Source organism: Oncorhynchus gorbuscha, linkage group LG04 (assembly GCF_021184085.1).
Source record: "Oncorhynchus gorbuscha isolate QuinsamMale2020 ecotype Even-year linkage group LG04, OgorEven_v1.0, whole genome shotgun sequence".
NCBI classification, from domain to species: Eukaryota; Metazoa; Chordata; class Actinopteri; order Salmoniformes; family Salmonidae; genus Oncorhynchus; species Oncorhynchus gorbuscha.
This window is the reverse complement of record NC_060176.1, coordinates 65,029,874-65,048,625: the sequence shown is the minus strand read 5'-3', so window position 1 is coordinate 65,048,625 and position 18,752 is coordinate 65,029,874. Positions and strand designations below refer to the sequence as shown.

At 51.2% G+C, this 18,752-nt stretch overlaps 1 protein-coding gene across 2 annotated transcripts in view; it reads left to right on the top strand.

Moving 5' to 3' along the window:
- Positions 1–18,752, top strand: part of trpm3 (transient receptor potential cation channel, subfamily M, member 3) — a 191,646-nt gene that overhangs the window by 111,354 nt on the left and 61,540 nt on the right. The gene's annotated exons all lie outside the window — the stretch shown is intronic.

Below are 18,752 nucleotides of genomic sequence, written 5' to 3'. Positions count from 1 at the left end.
GAAACAACCCCTACCCCCTACACTGTCCAGAAACAACCCCTACCCCCTACACTGTGCAGAAACAACCCCCTACCCCCTACACTGTCCAGAAACAACCCCTACCCCTACACTGTCAAGAAACAACCCCATACTCCCTACACTGTCCAGAAACAACCCCCTTCCCCTACACTGTCCAGGAACAAACCCTTACCCCCTACACTGTGCAGAAACAACCTCCTACCCCTACACTGTGCAGAAACAACCCCCTACACTGTCCAGAAACAATCCCCCTACCCCATAAACTGTCCAGAAACACCCCCCTCCATACACTGTCCAGAAACAACCCCCTACTCCCTACACTGTCCAGAAACAATAAACTGTGCAGAAACAACCCCCCACTGTCCAGAAACACCCCCATACTCCATACACTGTCCAGAAACAACCCCCTACTCCCTACACTGTCCAGAAACAACCCCCTACCCCCTACACTGTGCAGAAACAACCCCCTACACTGTCCAGAAACAACCCCTACCCCCTACACTGTGCAGAAACAACTCCCCTACACTGTCCAGAAACAACCCCTACCCCCTACACTGTCCAGAAACAACCCCATACTCCCTACACTGTCCAGAAACAACCCCTACCCCCTACACTGTCCAGAAACAACCCCCTACCCCCTACACTGTCAAGAAACAACCCCATACTCCATACACTGTCCAGAAACAACCCCTACCCCCTACACTGTCCAGAAACAACCCCCTACCCCCTACACTGTCAAGAAACAACCCCATACTCCATACACTGTCCAGAAACAACCCCCTACCCCCTACACTGTCCAGAAACAACCCCATACTCCCTACACTGTCCAGAAACAACCCCTACTCCCTACACTGTCCAGAAACAACACCCTACCCCTACACTGTCCAGAAACAACCCCTACCCCCTACACTGTCCAGAAACAACCCCATACCCCCTACACTGTCCAGAAACAACCCCTACACTGTCCAGAAACAACACCCTACCCCCTACACTGTCCAGAAACAACCCCTACTCCATACACTGTCCAGAAACAACCCCTACCCCCTACACTGTCCAGAAACAACCCCTACCCCCTACACTGTCAAGAAACAACCCCATACTCCATACACTGTCCAGAAACAACCCCCTACCCCCTACACTGTCAAGAAACAACCCCATACTCCATACACTGTCCAGAAACAACCCCCTACTGTTATGCAGGTGAATGAGGACCCAAAAGCGACTTGGCGAAAACAGAGTTTTTAATCCAGTAAAGATACTTTACAAAACAAAAGGCATAATACTACTCGTAAAGACGAGAACAGACTGGAGACTTGATCAAGAACTGCAGGTTGCCTCGGGAAGGCACTTGAACCTAGCAGACTCAGACACCTGCTCACCACGCAGCATCTGAGGGAAACACGACACGACAGGGCAATACATAGACACAGCACGGTGAATTATAGACAAGGATCCGACAGGGCAGGAACGGAAAACAAGGAGAGAAATAGGGACTCTAATCAGGGAAAAGGATCGGGAACAGGTGTGGGAAGACTAAATGATTGATTAGGGGAATAGGAACAGCTGGGAGCAGGAACGGAACGATAGAGAGAAGAGAGAGCGAGAGAGTGAGAGAGGGAGGGGGAGAGAGAGGGATAGAAAGAGGGAAAGAACCTAATAAGACCAGCAGAGGGAAACGAATAGAAGGGGAAGCACAGGGACAAGACATGATAATCAATGACAAAACATGACAGTACCCCCCACTCACCGAGCGCCTCCTGGCGCACTCGAGGAGGAACCCTGGCGGCAACGGAGGAAATCATCAATAAGCGAACGGTCCAGCACGTCCCGAGACGGAACCCAACTCCTCTCCTCAGGACCGTAACCCTCCCAATCCACTAAGTATTGGTGACCCCGTCCCCGAGAACGCATGTCCATGATCTTACGTACCTTGTAAATAGGTGCGCTCTCGACAAGGACGGGAGGGGGAGGGAAGACGAACGGGGGTGCGAAGAAAGGGCTTGACACAGGAGACATGGAAGACAGGATGGACGCGATGAAGATGTCGCGGAAGAAGCAGTCGCACAGCGACAGGATTGACGACCTGGGAGACACGGAACGGACCAATGAACCGCGGAGTCAACTTACGAGAAGCTGTCGTAAGAGGAAGGTTGCGAGTGGAAAGCCACACTCTCTGGCCGCAACAATACCTTGGACTCTTAATCCTGCGTTTATTGGCGGCTCTCACAGTCTGTGCCCTGTAACGGCAAAGTGCAGACCTCACCCTCCTCCAGGTGCGCTCACAACGTTGGACAAACGCTTGAGCGGAGGGAACGCTGGACTCGGCAAGCTGGGATGAGAACAGAGGAGGCTGGTAACCCAGACTACTCTGAAACGGAGATAACCCGGTAGCAGACGAAGGAAGCGAGTTGTGAGCGTATTCTGCCCAGGGGAGCTGTTCTGCCCAAGACGCAGGGTTTCTGAAAGAAAGGCTGCGTAGTATGCGACCAATCGTCTGATTGGCCCTCTCTGCTTGACCGTTAGACTGGGGATGAAACCCGGAAGAGAGACTGACGGACGCACCAATCAAACGACAGAACTCCCTCCAAAACTGTGACGTGAATTGCGGGCCTCTGTCTGAAACGGCGTCTAACGGGAGGCCATGAATTCTGAACACATTCTCGATGATGATTTGTGCCGTCTCCTTAGCGGAAGGAAGTTTAGCGAGGGGAATGAAATGTGCCGCCTTAGAGAACCTATCGACAACCGTAAGAATCACAGTCTTCCCCGCAGACAAAGGCAGACCGGTAATGAAGTCTAGGGCGATGTGAGACCATGGTCGAGAAGGAATGGGGAGCGGTCTGAGACGACCGGCAGGAGGAGAGTTACCCGACTTAGTCTGCGCGCAGTCCGAACAAGCAGCCACGAAACGGCGCGTGTCACGCTCCTGAGTCGGCCACCAAAAGCGCTGGCGAATAGACGCAAGAGTGCCTCGAACACCGGGATGACCAGCTAACTTGGCAGAGTGAGCCCACTGAAGAACAGCCAGACGAGTGGAAACAGGAACGAAAAGGAGGTTACTAGGACAAGCGCGCGGCGACGCAGTGTGCGTGAGTGCTTGCTTAACCTGTCTTTCAATTCCCCAGACTGTTAACCTGACAACACGCCCATAAGGAAGAATCCCCTCGGGATCAGTAGAAGCCACAGAAGAACTAAACAGACGGGATAAGGCATCAGGCTTGGTGTTCTTGCTACCCGGACGGTAAGAAATCACAAACTCGAAACGAGCGAAAAACAACGCCCAACGAGCTTGACGGGCATTAAGTCGTTTGGCAGAACGGATGTACTCAAGGTTCTTATGGTCTGTCCAAACGACAAAAGGAACGGTCCCCCTCCAACCACTGTCGCCATTCGCCTAGGGCTAAGCGGATGGCGAGCAGTTCACGGTTACCCACATCATAGTTGCGCTCAGATGGCGACAGGCGATGAGAAAAATAAGCGCAAGGATGAACCTTATCGTCAGACTGGAAGCGCTGGGATAGAATGGCTCCCACGCCTACCTCTGAAGCGTCAACCTCGACAATGAATTGTCTAGTGACGTCAGGAGTAACGAGGATAGGAGCGGACGTAAAACGTTCTTTTAGAAGATCAAAAGCTCCCTGGGCGGAACCGGACCACTTAAAACACGTCTTGACAGAAGTAAGAGCTGTGAGAGGGGCAGCAACTTGACCGAAATTACGAATGAAACGCCGATAGAAATTAGCGAAACCTAAAAAGCGCTGCAACTCGACACGTGACCTTGGAACGGGCCAATCACTGACAGCTTGGACCTTAGCGGAATCCATCTGAATGCCTTCAGCGGAAATAACGGAACCGAGAAAAGTAACGGAGGAGACATGAAAAGAGCACTTCTCAGCCTTTACGTAGAGACAATTCTCTAAAAGGCGCTGTAGAACACGTCGAACGTGCTGAACATGAATCTCGAGTGACGGTGAAAAAATCAGGATATCGTCAAGATAGACAAAAACAAAGATGTTCAGCATGTCTCTCAGAACATCATTAACTAATGCCTGAAAAACAGCTGGCGCATTGGCGAGACCAAACGGCAGAACCCGGTACTCAAAATGCCCTAACGGAGTGTTAAACGCCGTTTTCCACTCGTCCCCCTCTCTGATGCGCACGAGATGGTAAGCGTTACGAAGGTCCAACATAGTAAAGCACCTGGCTCCCTGCAGAATCTCGAAGGCTGATGACATAAGGGGAAGCGGATAACGATTCTTAACCGTTATGTCATTCAGCCCTCGATAATCCACGCAGGGGCGCAGAGTACCGTCCTTCTTCTTAACAAAAAGAACCCCGCCCCGGCCGGAGAGGAAGAAGGCACTATGGTACCGGCGTCAAGAGACACAGATAAATAATCCTCGAGAGCCTTACGTTCGGGAGCCGACAGAGAGTATAGTCTACCCCGAGGAGGAGTGGTCCCCGGAAGGAGATCAATACTACAATCATACGACCGGTGAGGAGGAAGGGAGTTGGCTCGGGACCGACTGAAGACCGTGCGCAGATCATGATATTCCTCCGGCACTCCTGTCAAATCGCCAGGTTCCTCCTGAGAAGTGGGGACAGAAGAAATGGGAGGGATGGCAGACATTAAACACTTCACATGACAAGAAACGTTCCAGGATAGGATAGAATTACTAGACCAATTAATAGAAGGATTATGACATACTAGCCAGGGATGACCCAAAACAACAGGTGTAAAAGGTGAACGAAAAATCAAAAAAGAAATAGTCTCACTGTGGTTACCAGATACTGTGAGAGTTAAAGGTAGTGTCTCAAATCTGATACTGGGAAGATGACTACCATCTAAGGCAAACATGGGCGTAGGCTTGTCTAACTGTCTGAAAGGAATGTCATGTTTGCGAGCCCATGCTTCGTCCATGAAACAACCCTCAGCCCCAGAGTCAATCAAGGCACTGCATGTAGCACCCGAACCGGTCCAGCGTAGATGGACCGACATAGTAGTACAGGATCTAGATGAAGAGACCTGAGTAGTAGCGCTCACCAGTAGCCCTCCGCTTACTGATGAGCTCTGGCCTTTTACTGGACATGAATTGACAAAATGTCCATCAAATCCGCAATAGAGGCACAGGCGGTTGGTGATCCTCCGTTCCCTCTCCTTGGTCGAGATGCGAATACCTCCCAGCTGCATGGGCTCAGTCTCTGAGCCAGAGGAGGGAGATGGTTGCGATGCGGAGCAGGGAAACACCGTTGACGCGAGCTCTCTTCCACGAGCTTGGTGACGAAGATCTACCCGTCGTTCTATGCGGATGGCGAGAGCAATCAAAGAGTCCACACTGGAAGGAACCTCCCGAGAGAGAATCTCATCTTTGACCACTGCGTGGAGTCCCTCCAGAAAACGAGCGAGCAGCGCCGGCTCGTTCCAGTCACTAGAGGCAGCAAGAGTGCGAAACTCAATAGAGTAATCCGTTATGGATCGATCACCTTGGCATAGGGAAGCCAGGGCCCTAGAAGCCTCCCCACCAAAAACTGAACGGTCAAAAACCCGAATCATCTCCTCTTTAAAGTTCTGGTAATTGTTAGAACAATCAGCCCTTGCCTCCCAGATAGCTGTGCCCCACTCTCGAGCCCGGCCAGTAAGGAGTGAAATGACGTAAGCAACCCGAGCTCTCTCGCTAGAGTATGTGTTGGGTTGGAGAGAGAACACAATATCACACTGGGTGAGAAAGGAGCGGCACTCCGTGGGCTGCCCGGAGTAGCAAGGTGGGTTATTAACCCTAGGTTCCGGAGGCTCGGCAGGCCAGGAAGTAACAGGTGGCACGAGACGAAGACTCTGGAACTGTCCAGAGAGGTCGGAAACCTGAGCGGCCAGGTTCTCCACGGCATGGCGAGCAGCAGACAATTCCTGCTCGTGTCTGCCGAGCATGGCTCCTTGGATCTCGACGGCAGTGTTACGAGCATCTGTAGTCGCTGGGTCCATTCCTTGGTCGGATCCTTCTGTTATGCAGGTGAATGAGGACCCAAAAGCGACTTGGCGAAAACAGAGTTTTTAATCCAGTAAAGATACTTTACAAAACAAAAGGCATAATACTACTCGTAAAGACGAGAACAGACTGGAGACTTGATCAAGAACTGCAGGTTGCCTCGGGAAGGCACTTGAACCTAGCAGACTCAGACACCTGCTCACCACGCAGCATCTGAGGGAAACACGACACGACAGGGCAATACATAGACACAGCACGGTGAATTATAGACAAGGATCCGACAGGGCAGGAACGGAAAACAAGGAGAGAAATAGGGACTCTAATCAGGGAAAAGGATCGGGAACAGGTGTGGGAAGACTAAATGATTGATTAGGGGAATAGGAACAGCTGGGAGCAGGAACGGAACGATAGAGAGAAGAGAGAGCGAGAGAGTGAGAGAGGGAGGGGGAGAGAGAGGGATAGAAAGAGGGAAAGAACCTAATAAGACCAGCAGAGGGAAACGAATAGAAGGGGAAGCACAGGGACAAGACATGATAATCAATGACAAAACATGACACCTACCCCCTACACTGTCCAGAAACAACCCCATACTCCCTACACTGTCCAGAAACAACCCCCTACTCCCTACACTGTCCAGAAACAACACCCTACCCCCTACACTGTCCAGAAACAACCCCCTACCCCCTACACTGTCCAGAAACAACCCCATACTCCCTACACTGTCCAGAAACAACCTCCTACACTGTCCAGAAACAACACCCTACCCCTACACTGTCCAGAAACAACCCTCTACCCCTACACTGTCCAGAAACAACCACCTTACCCCCTACACTGTCCAGGAACAAACCCTTACCCCCTACACTGTGCAGAAACAACCCCCTACCCCCTACACTGTGCAGAAACAATCCCCCTACACTGTCCAGAAACAACCCCTACCCCCTACACTGTCAAGAAACAACCCCATACTCCCTACACTGTCCAGAAACAACCCCTACCCCCTACACTGTCCAGAAACAACACCCTACCCCCTACACTGTCCAGAAACAACCCCTACCCCTACACTGTCCAGAAACAACCCCTACCCCCTACACTGTCCAGAAACAACCCCTACCCCCTACACTGTCCAGAAACAACCCCTTACCCCCTACACTGTCCAGGAACAAACCCTTACCCCCTACACTGTGCAGAAACAACCCCCTACCCCCTACACTGTGCAGAAACAACCCCCTACACTGTCCAGAAACAACCCCCTACCCCATAAACTGTCCAAAAACAACCCCATACTCCCTACACTGTCCAGAAACAACCCCCTACTCCCTACACTGTCCAGAAACAACCCCGTACCCCCTGCACTGTCGAGAAACAACCCCTACCCCTAAACTGTCCAGAAACAACACCCTACCCCCTACACTGTCCAGAAACAACCCCTTACCCCTACACTGTCCAGAAACAACCCCTTACCCCCTACACTGTCCATAAACAACCCCCTACACTGTCCAGAAACAACCCCCTACACTGTCCAGAAACAACCCCTACACTGTCCAGAAACAACCCCTACCCCCTACACTGTCCAGAAACAACCCCCTACCCCCTACACTGTCCAGAAACAACCACCCTACCTCTACATCCTACCCCCTACACTGTCCAGAAACAACCCCCTACCCACTACACTGTCCAGAAACAACCCCCTACCCCCTACACTGTCCAGAAACAACCCCCTACACTGTCCAGAAACAACCCCCTACCCCTACATCCTACCCCCTACACTGTCCAGAAACAACCCCCTACACTGTCCAGAAACAACCCCCTACACTGTCCAGAAACAACCCCCTACCCCTACATCCTACCCCCTACACTGTCCAGAAACAACCCCTACACTGTCCAGAAACAACCCCCTACACTGTCCAGAAACAACCCCTACTCCCTACACTGTCCAGAAACAACCCCTACCCCCTACACTGTCCAGAAACAACCCCCTACCTCTACATCCTACCCCCTACACTGTCCAGAAACAACCCCCTACCCCCTACACTGTGCATAAACAACCCCCTACCCCCTACACTGTGCAGAAACAACCCCCTACACTGTCCAGAAACAACCCCTACCCCATAAACTGTCCAGAAACAACCCCATACTCCCTACACTGTCCAGAAACAACCCCTACTACCTACACTGTCCAGAAACAACCCCGTACCCCCTGCACTGTCGAGAAACAACCCCCTACCCCCTAAACTGTCCAGAAACAACACCCTACCCCCTACACTGTCCAGAAACAACCCCTTACCCCCTACACTGTCCAGAAACAACCCCTTACCCCCTACACTGTCCAGAAACAACCCCCTACACTGTACAGAAACAACCCCTACACTGTCCAGAAACAACCCCCTACACTGTCCAGAAACAACCCCTACCCCTTACACTGTCCAGAAACAACCCCTACCCCTACACTGTCCAGAAACAACCCCCTACCTCTACATCCTACCCCTTACACTGTCCAGAAACAACCCCCTACCCACTACACTGTCCAGAAACAACCCCCTACCCCTACACTGTCCAGAAACAACCCCCTACACTGTCCAGAAACAACCCCCCTACCCCTACATCCTACCCCCTACACTGTCCAGAAACAACCCCCCTACCCCTACATCCTACCCCCTACACTGTCCAGAAACAACCCCTACACTGTCCAGAAACAACCCCCTACACTGTTCAGAAACAACCCCCTACCCCCTACACTGTCCAGAAACAACCACCAACACTGTCCAGAAACAACCCCCTACACTGTCCAGAAACAACCCCCCTACCCCTACATCCTACCCCCTACACTGTCCAGAAACAACCCCCTACCCCTACCCTACACTGTCCAGAAACAACCCCTACCCCCTACACTGTGCAGAAACAACCCCCTACCCCCTACACTGTGCAGAAACAACCCCCTACACTGTCCAGAAACAACCCCTACCCCATAAACTGTCCAGAAACAACCCCATACTCCCTACACTGTCCAGAAACAACCCCCGTACCCCCTGCACTGTCGAGAAACAACCCCTACCCCTAAACTGTCCAGAAACAACACCCTACCCCCTACACTGTCCAGAAACAACCCCTTACCCCGTACACTGTCCAGAAACAACCCCTTACCCCCTACACTGTCCAGAAACAACCCCCTACACTGTCCAGAAACAACCCCTACACTGTCCAGAAACAACCCCCTACCCCCTACACTGTCCAGAAACAACCCCTACACTGTCCAGAAACAACCCCCCTACCTCTACATCCTACCCCCTACACTGTCCAGAAACAACCCCTACACTGTCCAGAAACAACCCCCTACCCCCTACACTGTCCAGAAACAACCCCTACCCCCTACACTGTCCAGAAACAACCACCCTACCTCTACATCCTACCCCCTACACTGTCCAGAAACAACCCCTACCCACTACACTGTCCAGAAACAACCCCCTACCCCCTACACTGTCCAGAAACAACCCCCTACACTGTCCAGAAACAACCCCCTACCCCTACATCCTACCCCCTACACTGTCCAGAAACAACCCCCTACACTGTCCAGAAACAACCCCCTACACTGTCCAGAAACAACCCCCCTACCCCTACATCCTACCCCTACACTGTCCAGAAACAACCCCCTACACTGTCCAGAAACAACCCCCTACACTGTCCAGAAACAACCCCTACTCCCTACACTGTCCAGAAACAACCCCTACTCCCTACACTGTCCAGAAACAACCCCCCTACCTCTACATCCTACCCCCTACACTGTCCAGAAACAACCCCTACCCCCTACACTGTGCATAAACAACCCCTACCCCCTACACTGTGCAGAAACAACCCCCTACACTGTCCAGAAACAACCCCCCTACCCCATAAACTGTCCAGAAACAACCCCATACTCCCTACACTGTCCAGAAACAACCCCTACTCCCTACACTGTCCAGAAACAACCCCGTACCCCCTGCACTGTCGAGAAACAACCCCTACCCCTAAACTGTCCAGAAACAACACCCTACCCCCTACACTGTCCAGAAACAACCCCTTACCCCCTACACTGTCCAGAAACAACCCCTTACCCCCTACACTGTCCAGAAACAACCCCTACACTGTCCAGAAACAACCCCCTACACTGTCCAGAAACAACCCCTACACTGTCCAGAAACAACCCCTACCCCTTACACTGTCCAGAAACAACCCCTACCCCCTACACTGTCCAGAAACAACCCCCCTACCTCTACATCCTACCCCTTACACTGTCCAGAAACAACCCCTACCCACTACACTGTCCAGAAACAACCCCTACCCCCTACACTGTCCAGAAACAACCCCTACACTGTCCAGAAACAACCCCCTACCCCTACATCCTACCCCCTACACTGTCCAGAAACAACCCCCTACACTGTCCAGAAACAACCCCCCTACCCCTACATCCTACCCCCTACACTGTCCAGAAACAACCCCTACACTGTCCAGAAACAACCCCTACACTGTTCAGAAACAACCCCCCTACCCCCTACACTGTTCAGAAACAACCACCAACACTGTCCAGAAACAACCCCCTACACTGTCCAGAAACAACCCCCTACCCCTACATCCTACCCCCTACACTGTCCAGAAACAACCCCCTACCCCTACCCTACACTGTCCAGAAACAACCCCTACCCCCTACACTGTGCAGAAACAACCCCCTACACTGTCCAGAAACAACCCCCTACCCCATAAACTGTCCAGAAACAACCCCATACTCCCTACACTGTCCAGAAACAACCCCCGTACCCCCTGCACTGTCGAGAAACAACCCCTACCCCTAAACTGTCCAGAAACAACACCCTACCCCCTACACTGTCCAGAAACAACCCCTTACCCCCTACACTGTCCAGAAACAACCCCTTACCCCCTACACTGTCCAGAAACAACCCCCTACACTGTCCAGAAACAACCCCTACACTGTCCAGAAACAACCCCTACCCCCTACACTGTCCAGAAACAACCCCCTACACTGTCCAGAAACAACCCCCCTACCTCTACATCCTACCCCCTACACTGTCCAGAAACAACCCCTACCCACTACACTGTCCAGAAACAACCCCCTACCCCCTACATCCTACCCCCTACACTGTCCAGAAACAACCCCCTACACTGTCCAGAAACAACCCCCTACCCCTACATCCTACCCCCTACACTGTCCAGAAACAACCCCTACACTGTCCAGAAACAACCCCTACACTGTTCAGAAACAACCCCCTACCCCCTACACTGTCCAGAAACAACCACCAACACTGTCCAGAAACAACCCCCTACACTGTCCAGAAACAACCCCCCTACCCCTACATCCTACCCCCTACACTGTCCAGAAACAACCCCCTACCCCTACCCTACACTGTCCAGAAACAACCCCCTACCCCCTACACTGTGCAGAAACAACCCCTACCCCCTACACTGTGCAGAAACAACCCCCTACACTGTCCAGAAACAACCCCTACCCCATAAACTGTCCAGAAACAACCCCATACTCCCTACACTGTCCAGAAACAACCCCCGTACCCCCTGCACTGTCGAGAAACAACCCCCTACCCCCTAAACTGTCCAGAAACAACACCCTACCCCCTACACTGTCCAGAAACAACCCCTTACCCCCTACACTGTCCAGAAACAACCCCTTACCCCCTACACTGTCCAGAAACAACCCCTACACTGTCCAGAAACAACCCCCTACACTGTCCAGAAACAACCCCTACCCCCTACACTGTCCAGAAACAACCCCCTACACTGTCCAGAAACAACCCCCCTACCTCTACATCCTACCCCCTACACTGTCCAGAAACAACCCCTACCCACTACACTGTCCAGAAACAACCCCCTACCCCTACATCCTACCCCCTACACTGTCCAGAAACAACCCCTACACTGTCCAGAAACAACCCCCTACCCCTACATCCTACCCCCTACACTGTCCAGAAACAACCCCTACACTGTCCAGAAACAACCCCTACACTGTTCAGAAACAACCCCCTACCCCTACACTGTCCAGAAACAACCACCAACACTGTCCAGAAACAACCCCTACACTGTCCAGAAACAACCCCCTACCCCTACATCCTACCCCCTACACTGTCCAGAAACAACCCCCTACCCCTACCCTACACTGTCCAGAAACAACCCCTACCCCCTACACTGTGCAGAAACAACCCCTACCCCCTACACTGTGCAGAAACAACCCCCTACACTGTCCAGAAACAACCCCTACCCCATAAACTGTCCAGAAACAACCCCATACTCCCTACACTGTCCAGAAACAACCCCTACTCCCTACACTGTCCAGAAACAACCCCGTACCCCTGCACTGTCGAGAAACAACCCCTACCCCTAAACTGTCCAGAAACAACACCCTATCCCCCTACACTGTCCAGAAACAACCCCCCCTTACCCCCTACACTGTCCAGAAACAACCCCCTACACTGTCCAGAAACAACCCCTACACTGTTCAGAAACAACCCCCTACCCCTACACTGTTCAGAAACAACCACCAACACTGTCCAGAAACAACCCCCTACACTGTCCAGAAACAACCCCCTACCCCTACATCCTACCCCCTACACTGTCCAGAAACAACCCCCTACCCCTACCCTACACTGTCCAGAAACAACCCCCTACCCCCTACACTGTGCAGAAACAACCCCCCTACACTGTCCAGAAACAACCCCCTACCCCATAAACTGTCCAGAAACAACCCCATACTCCCTACACTGTCCAGAAACAACCCCCGTACCCCCTGCACTGTCGAGAAACAACCCCTACCCCTAAACTGTCCAGAAACAACACCCTACCCCCTACACTGTCCAGAAACAACCCCTTACCCCCTACACTGTCCAGAAACAACCCCTTACCCCCTACACTGTCCAGAAACAACCCCTACACTGTCCAGAAACAACCCCCTACACTGTCCAGAAACAACCCCTACCCCCTACACTGTCCAGAAACAACCCCCTACACTGTCCAGAAACAACCCCCCTACCTCTACATCCTACCCCTACACTGTCCAGAAACAACCCCTACACTGTCCAGAAACAACCCCCTACACTGTCCAGAAACAACCCCCTACACTGTTCAGAAACAACCCCCTACCCTACATCCTACCCCCTACACTGTCCAGAAACAACCACCAACACTGTCCAGAAACAACCCCTACACTGTCCAGAAACAACCCCCTACCCCTACATCCTACCCCCTACACTGTCCAGAAACAACCCCCTACCCCTACCCTACACTGTCCAGAAACAACCCCTACCCCCTACACTGTGCAGAAACAACCCCCTACCCCCTACACTGTGCAGAAACAACCCCCTACACTGTCCAGAAACAACCCCCCTACCCCATAAACTGTCCAGAAACAACCCCATACTCCCTACACTGTCCAGAAACAACCCCGTACCCCTGCACTGTCGAGAAACAACCCCTACCCCTAAACTGTCCAGAAACAACACCCTACCCCTACACTGTCCAGAAACAACCCCTTACCCCCTACACTGTCCAGAAACAACCCCTTACCCCCTACACTGTCCAGAAACAACCCCTACACTGTCCAGAAACAACCCCCTACACTGTCCAGAAACAACCCCTACCCCTACACTGTCCAGAAACAACCCCTACACTGTCCAGAAACAACCCCCCTACCTCTACATCCTACCCCCTACACTGTCCAGAAACAACCCCCTACCCACTACACTGTCCAGAAACAACCCCCTACCCCTACATCCTACCCCTACACTGTCCAGAAACAACCCCCTACACTGTCCAGAAACAACCCCCTACACTGTCCAGAAACAACCCCCTACCCCTACATCCTACCCCCTACACTGTCCAGAAACAACCCCTACACTGTCCAGAAACAACCCCCTACCCCTACACTGTCCAGAAACAACCACCAACACTGTCCAGAAACAACCCCCTACACTGTCCAGAAACAACCCCCTACCCCTACATCCTACCCCCTACACTGTCCAGAAACAACCCCCTACCCCTACACTGTCCAGAAACAACCCCTACACCTACACCCTATACCCTACACTGTCCAGAAACAACCCCTTTAACCCCTACCCCCTACACTGTCCATGCCCCTAGCCCCTACACTTAGGAAGGCCACCAAATATTCTGAGATTTCTATACCCAACTACAACATTTCCTGTCAAGATAGAACTGCCAAAGGGAGGGGGGGGAGTTGCAATCTACTGCAGAGATAGCTTGCAAAGTTCTGTCATACTTTCCAGGTCTGTTTACCGCCTGTTATAGACCCCCCTCAGCTCCCAGCTGTGCCCTGGACACCATATGTGAATTGATTGCCCCCAATCTATCTTCAGTGTTCGTTCTGTTAGGTGAACTAAACTGGGATATGCTTAACACCCCAGCAGTCCTACAATCTAAGCTAGATGACCTCAATATCACACAAATTATCAAGAACCCACCAGGTACAACCCTAAAACTGTAAACATGGGCACCCTCATAGATATTATCCTGACCAACTTGCCCTCCGAATACACCTCTGCTGTTTTCAATCAGGATCTCAGCGATCACTGCCTCATTGCCTGCATCCGCTATGGGTCAGCGGTCGAACGACCACCCCTCATCACAAACACTCCCTGAAACACTTCTGTGAGCAGGCCTTTCTAATCGACCTGGCCCGGGTATTCTGGAAGGATATTGACCTCATCCCGTCAGTCGGGGATGCCTGGTCGTTCTTTAAAAGTAATTCCCTCACCATCTTAAATAAGCATGCCCCTTTCAACAAATGTAGAACTAAGAACAGATATAGCCCTTGGTTCACTCCAGACCTGACTGCCCTTGATCAGCACAAAAACATCCTGTGGTGGACTGCAATAGCATCAAATAGTCCCCGCGATATGCAACTGTTCAGGGAAGTCATGAACCAATACACACAGTCAGTCAGGAAAGCAAAGGCTAGATTTTTCAAAGAGACATGTTCATTCTGTACCTCCAAAAAGTTTTGGGACACTGTAAAGTCCATGGAGAATAAGAGCACCTCCTCCCAGCTGCCCACTGCACTGAGGCTAGGTAACACGGTCACCACTGATAAATCCATGATAATCGAACATTTCAATAAGCATTTCTCTACTGCTGGTCATGCTTTCCTCCAGGCTACGCCAACCCCGGCCAACAGCTCCGCAACCCCCGCAGCTACTTGCCCGAGACTCCCCAGCTTCTCCTTCACACAAATCCAGATAGTAGATGTTTTGAAAGAGCTGAAAAATATGGACCCGTACAAATCAGCTGGGCTTGACAATCTGGACCCTCTCTTTCTAAAATGATCCGCCACCATTGTTGCAACCCCTATTACCAGTCTGTTCAACCTCACCTTCGTATCGTCCGAGATCCCTAAAGATTGGAAAGCTGCCGCGGTCATCCCCTTCTTCAAAGGGGGTGACACTCTAGACCCAGACTGTTATAGACCTGTATCCATCCTGCCCTGCCTTTCTAAAGTCTTTGAGAGCCAAGTTAATAAACAGATCACTGACCATTTCGAGTCCCACCGTAACTTCTCCGCTGTGCAATCCGGTTTCCGAGCTGGTCATGGGTGCACCTCGGCCACGCTCATGGTACTAAATGATATCATAACCTCCATCAATAAAATACAGTACTGTGTAGCCATCTTCATCGACCTGGCCGAGGCTTTCGACTGTCAATCACCGTATTCTTATCGGCAGACTCAATATCCTTGGTTTCTCAAATGACTGCCTTGCCTGGTTCACCAACTACTTCTCTGATAGAGTTCAGTGTGTCAAATCGGTGGGCCCTTTGTCCGGACCTCTGGCAGTCTCTATGGGGTTACCACAGGGTTCAATTCTTGTACCGACTCTTTTCTCTGTATATATCAACAATGTCGCTCTTGCTGCGGATGATTCCCTGATCCACCTCTAGGCAGATGACACCATTTTATATACATCTGGCCCTTATTTGGACACTGTGTTAACTAACCTCCAAACGAGCTATACAACACTCCTTCCGTCGCCTCCAACTGCTCTTAAACACTAACAAAACCAAATGCATGCTTTTCAACCGTTCGCTGCCCGCACCCGCCCAACTAGCATCACTACTCTGGACGGTTCTGACCTAGAATACATGGACAACTACAAATACCTAGGTGTCTGGCTAGACTGTAAACTCTCCTTCCAGACTCATATCAAACATCTCCAATCCAAAATCAAATCAAGAATCGGCTTTCTATTTCGCAACAAAGCCTCCTTCACTCACGGCGCCAAACTTACCCTTGTAAAACTGACTATCCTACCGATTCTCGACTTCAGCGATGTCATCTTCAAAATAGCTTATAATACTCTACTCAACAAATTGGACGTGGTCTATCACAGTGCCATCCGTTTTGTTAACAAAGCCCCTTAAACCACCCACCACTACGACCTGTATACTCTAGTCGGCTGGCCATCACTACATATTTGTCGCCAGACCCACTGGCTCAAGGTCATCTATAAATCTATGCTAGGTAAAGCTCCGCCTTATCTCAGTTCACTGGTCACGATAACAACACCCACCCATAGCACGTGCTCCAGCAGGTATATTTCACTGATCATCCCCAAAGCCAACACACCATTTGGTCGCCTTTCCTTCCAGTTCTCCACTGCCAGTGACTGGAACTAATTGCAAAAATCGCTGAAGCTGGAGACTTACATTTCCCTCACTAACTTTAAATATCAGCTATCTGAGCAGCTAACCGATCACTGCAGCTGTACACAGTTCATCTGTAAATAGCCCACCCAATCTATCTACCTCATCCCCATATTGTTTTTATTTACTTTGCTGCTCTTTTGCACACTAGTATCATTACTTACACACCACCTGCTCATCATCTGCTCATCTATCACTCCAGTGTTAATCTGCTAAATTGTAATAACTTTGCAACTATAGCCTATTTATTGCCTTACCTCCTCATACCATTTGCAGGCACTGTATATAGACTTTTTTTCTGTTGTGTTATTGAGTGTACGCTTGTTTATTCCATGTGTAACTCTGTGTTGTTATTCTGTCGCACTGCTTTGCTTTATCTTGGCCAGGTCGCAGTTGTAAATGAGAACATGTTCTCAACTAGATCCCCCGGTTAAATAAAGGTGGAAAAACAATACCCCCTACACTGTCCAGAAACAACCCTTTTATCCCCTACACCCTACACTGTCCAGAAACAACCCCTTTACTCCCTACACCCTACCCCCTACACTGTCCAGAAACAGCCCCTTTACCCCCTACACTGTCCAAAACAACCCCTTTAGCTCCTACCCCCTACACTGTCCAAAACAACCCCTTTAGCTCCTACCCCCTACACTGTCCAAAACAACCCCTTTAGCTCCTACCCCCTACACTGTCCAAAACAACCCCTTTAGTCCTACCCCCTACACTGTCCAGAAACAACCCCTTTAACCCCTACACTGTCCAGAAACAACCTCTTTAACCCCATACACTGTCCAGAAACATTTTACATTACATTTAAGTCATTTAGCAGACGCTCTTATCCAGAGCGACTTACAAATTGGTGCATTCACCTTATGACATCCAGTGGAACAGCCACTTTACAATAGTGCATCTACATATTTTAAGGGGGGGTGAGAAGGATTACTTTATCCTATCCTAGGTATTCCTTAAAGAGGTGGGGTTTCAGGTGTCTCCGGAAGGTGGTGATTGACTCCGCTGTCCTGGCGTCGTGAGGGAGTTTGTTCCACCATTGGGGAGCCAGAGCAGCGAACAGTTTTGACTGGGCTGAGCGGGAACTGTACTTCCTCAGTGGTAGGGAGGCGAGCAGGCCAGAGGTGGATGAACGCAGTGCCCTTATTTGGGTGTAGGGCCTGATCAGAGCCTGGAGGTACTGAGGTGCCGTTCCCCTCACAGCTCCGTAGGCAAGCACCATGGTCTTGTAGCGGATGCGAGCTTCAACTGGAAGCCAGTGGAGAGAGCGGAGGAGCGGGGTGACGTGAGAGAACTAAAAACAACCCCTTTAACCCCTACACTGTCCAGAAACAACCCCTTTACCCCCTACACTGTCCAAAACAACCCCTTTAACCCCTACACTGTCCAAAACAACCCCTTTACCCCCTACACTGTCCAAAACAACCCCTTTACCCCCTACACTGTCCAGAATCAACCCCTTACCCCTACACTGTCCAGAAACAACCCCCTTACCCCTACACTGTCCAAAACAACCCCTTACCCCCTACACTGTCCAAAACAACCCCTTTACCCCCTACACTGTCCAAAACAACCCCTTACCCCCTACACTGTCCAACACAACCCCCTTACCCCCTACACTGTCCAAAACAACCCCTTACCCCTACACTGTCCAAAACAACCCCTTTACCCCTACACTGTCCAAAACAACCCCTTACCCCCTACACTGTCCAAAACAACCCCTTTACCCCCTACACTGTCCAAAACAACCCCTTTACCCCTACACTGTCCAAAACAACCCCTTGCCCCCTACACTGTCCAAAACAACCCCTTTACCCCCTACACTGTCCAAAACAACCCCTTACCCCTACACTGTCCAAAACAACCCCCTTACCCCATACACTGTCCAAAACAACCCCTTTACCCCCTACACTGTCCAAAACAACCCCTTACCCCTACACTGTCCAAAACAACCCCTTACCCCCTACACTGTCCAAAACAACCCCTTTACCCCCTACACTGTCCAAAACAACCCCTTTAACCCCTACACTGTCC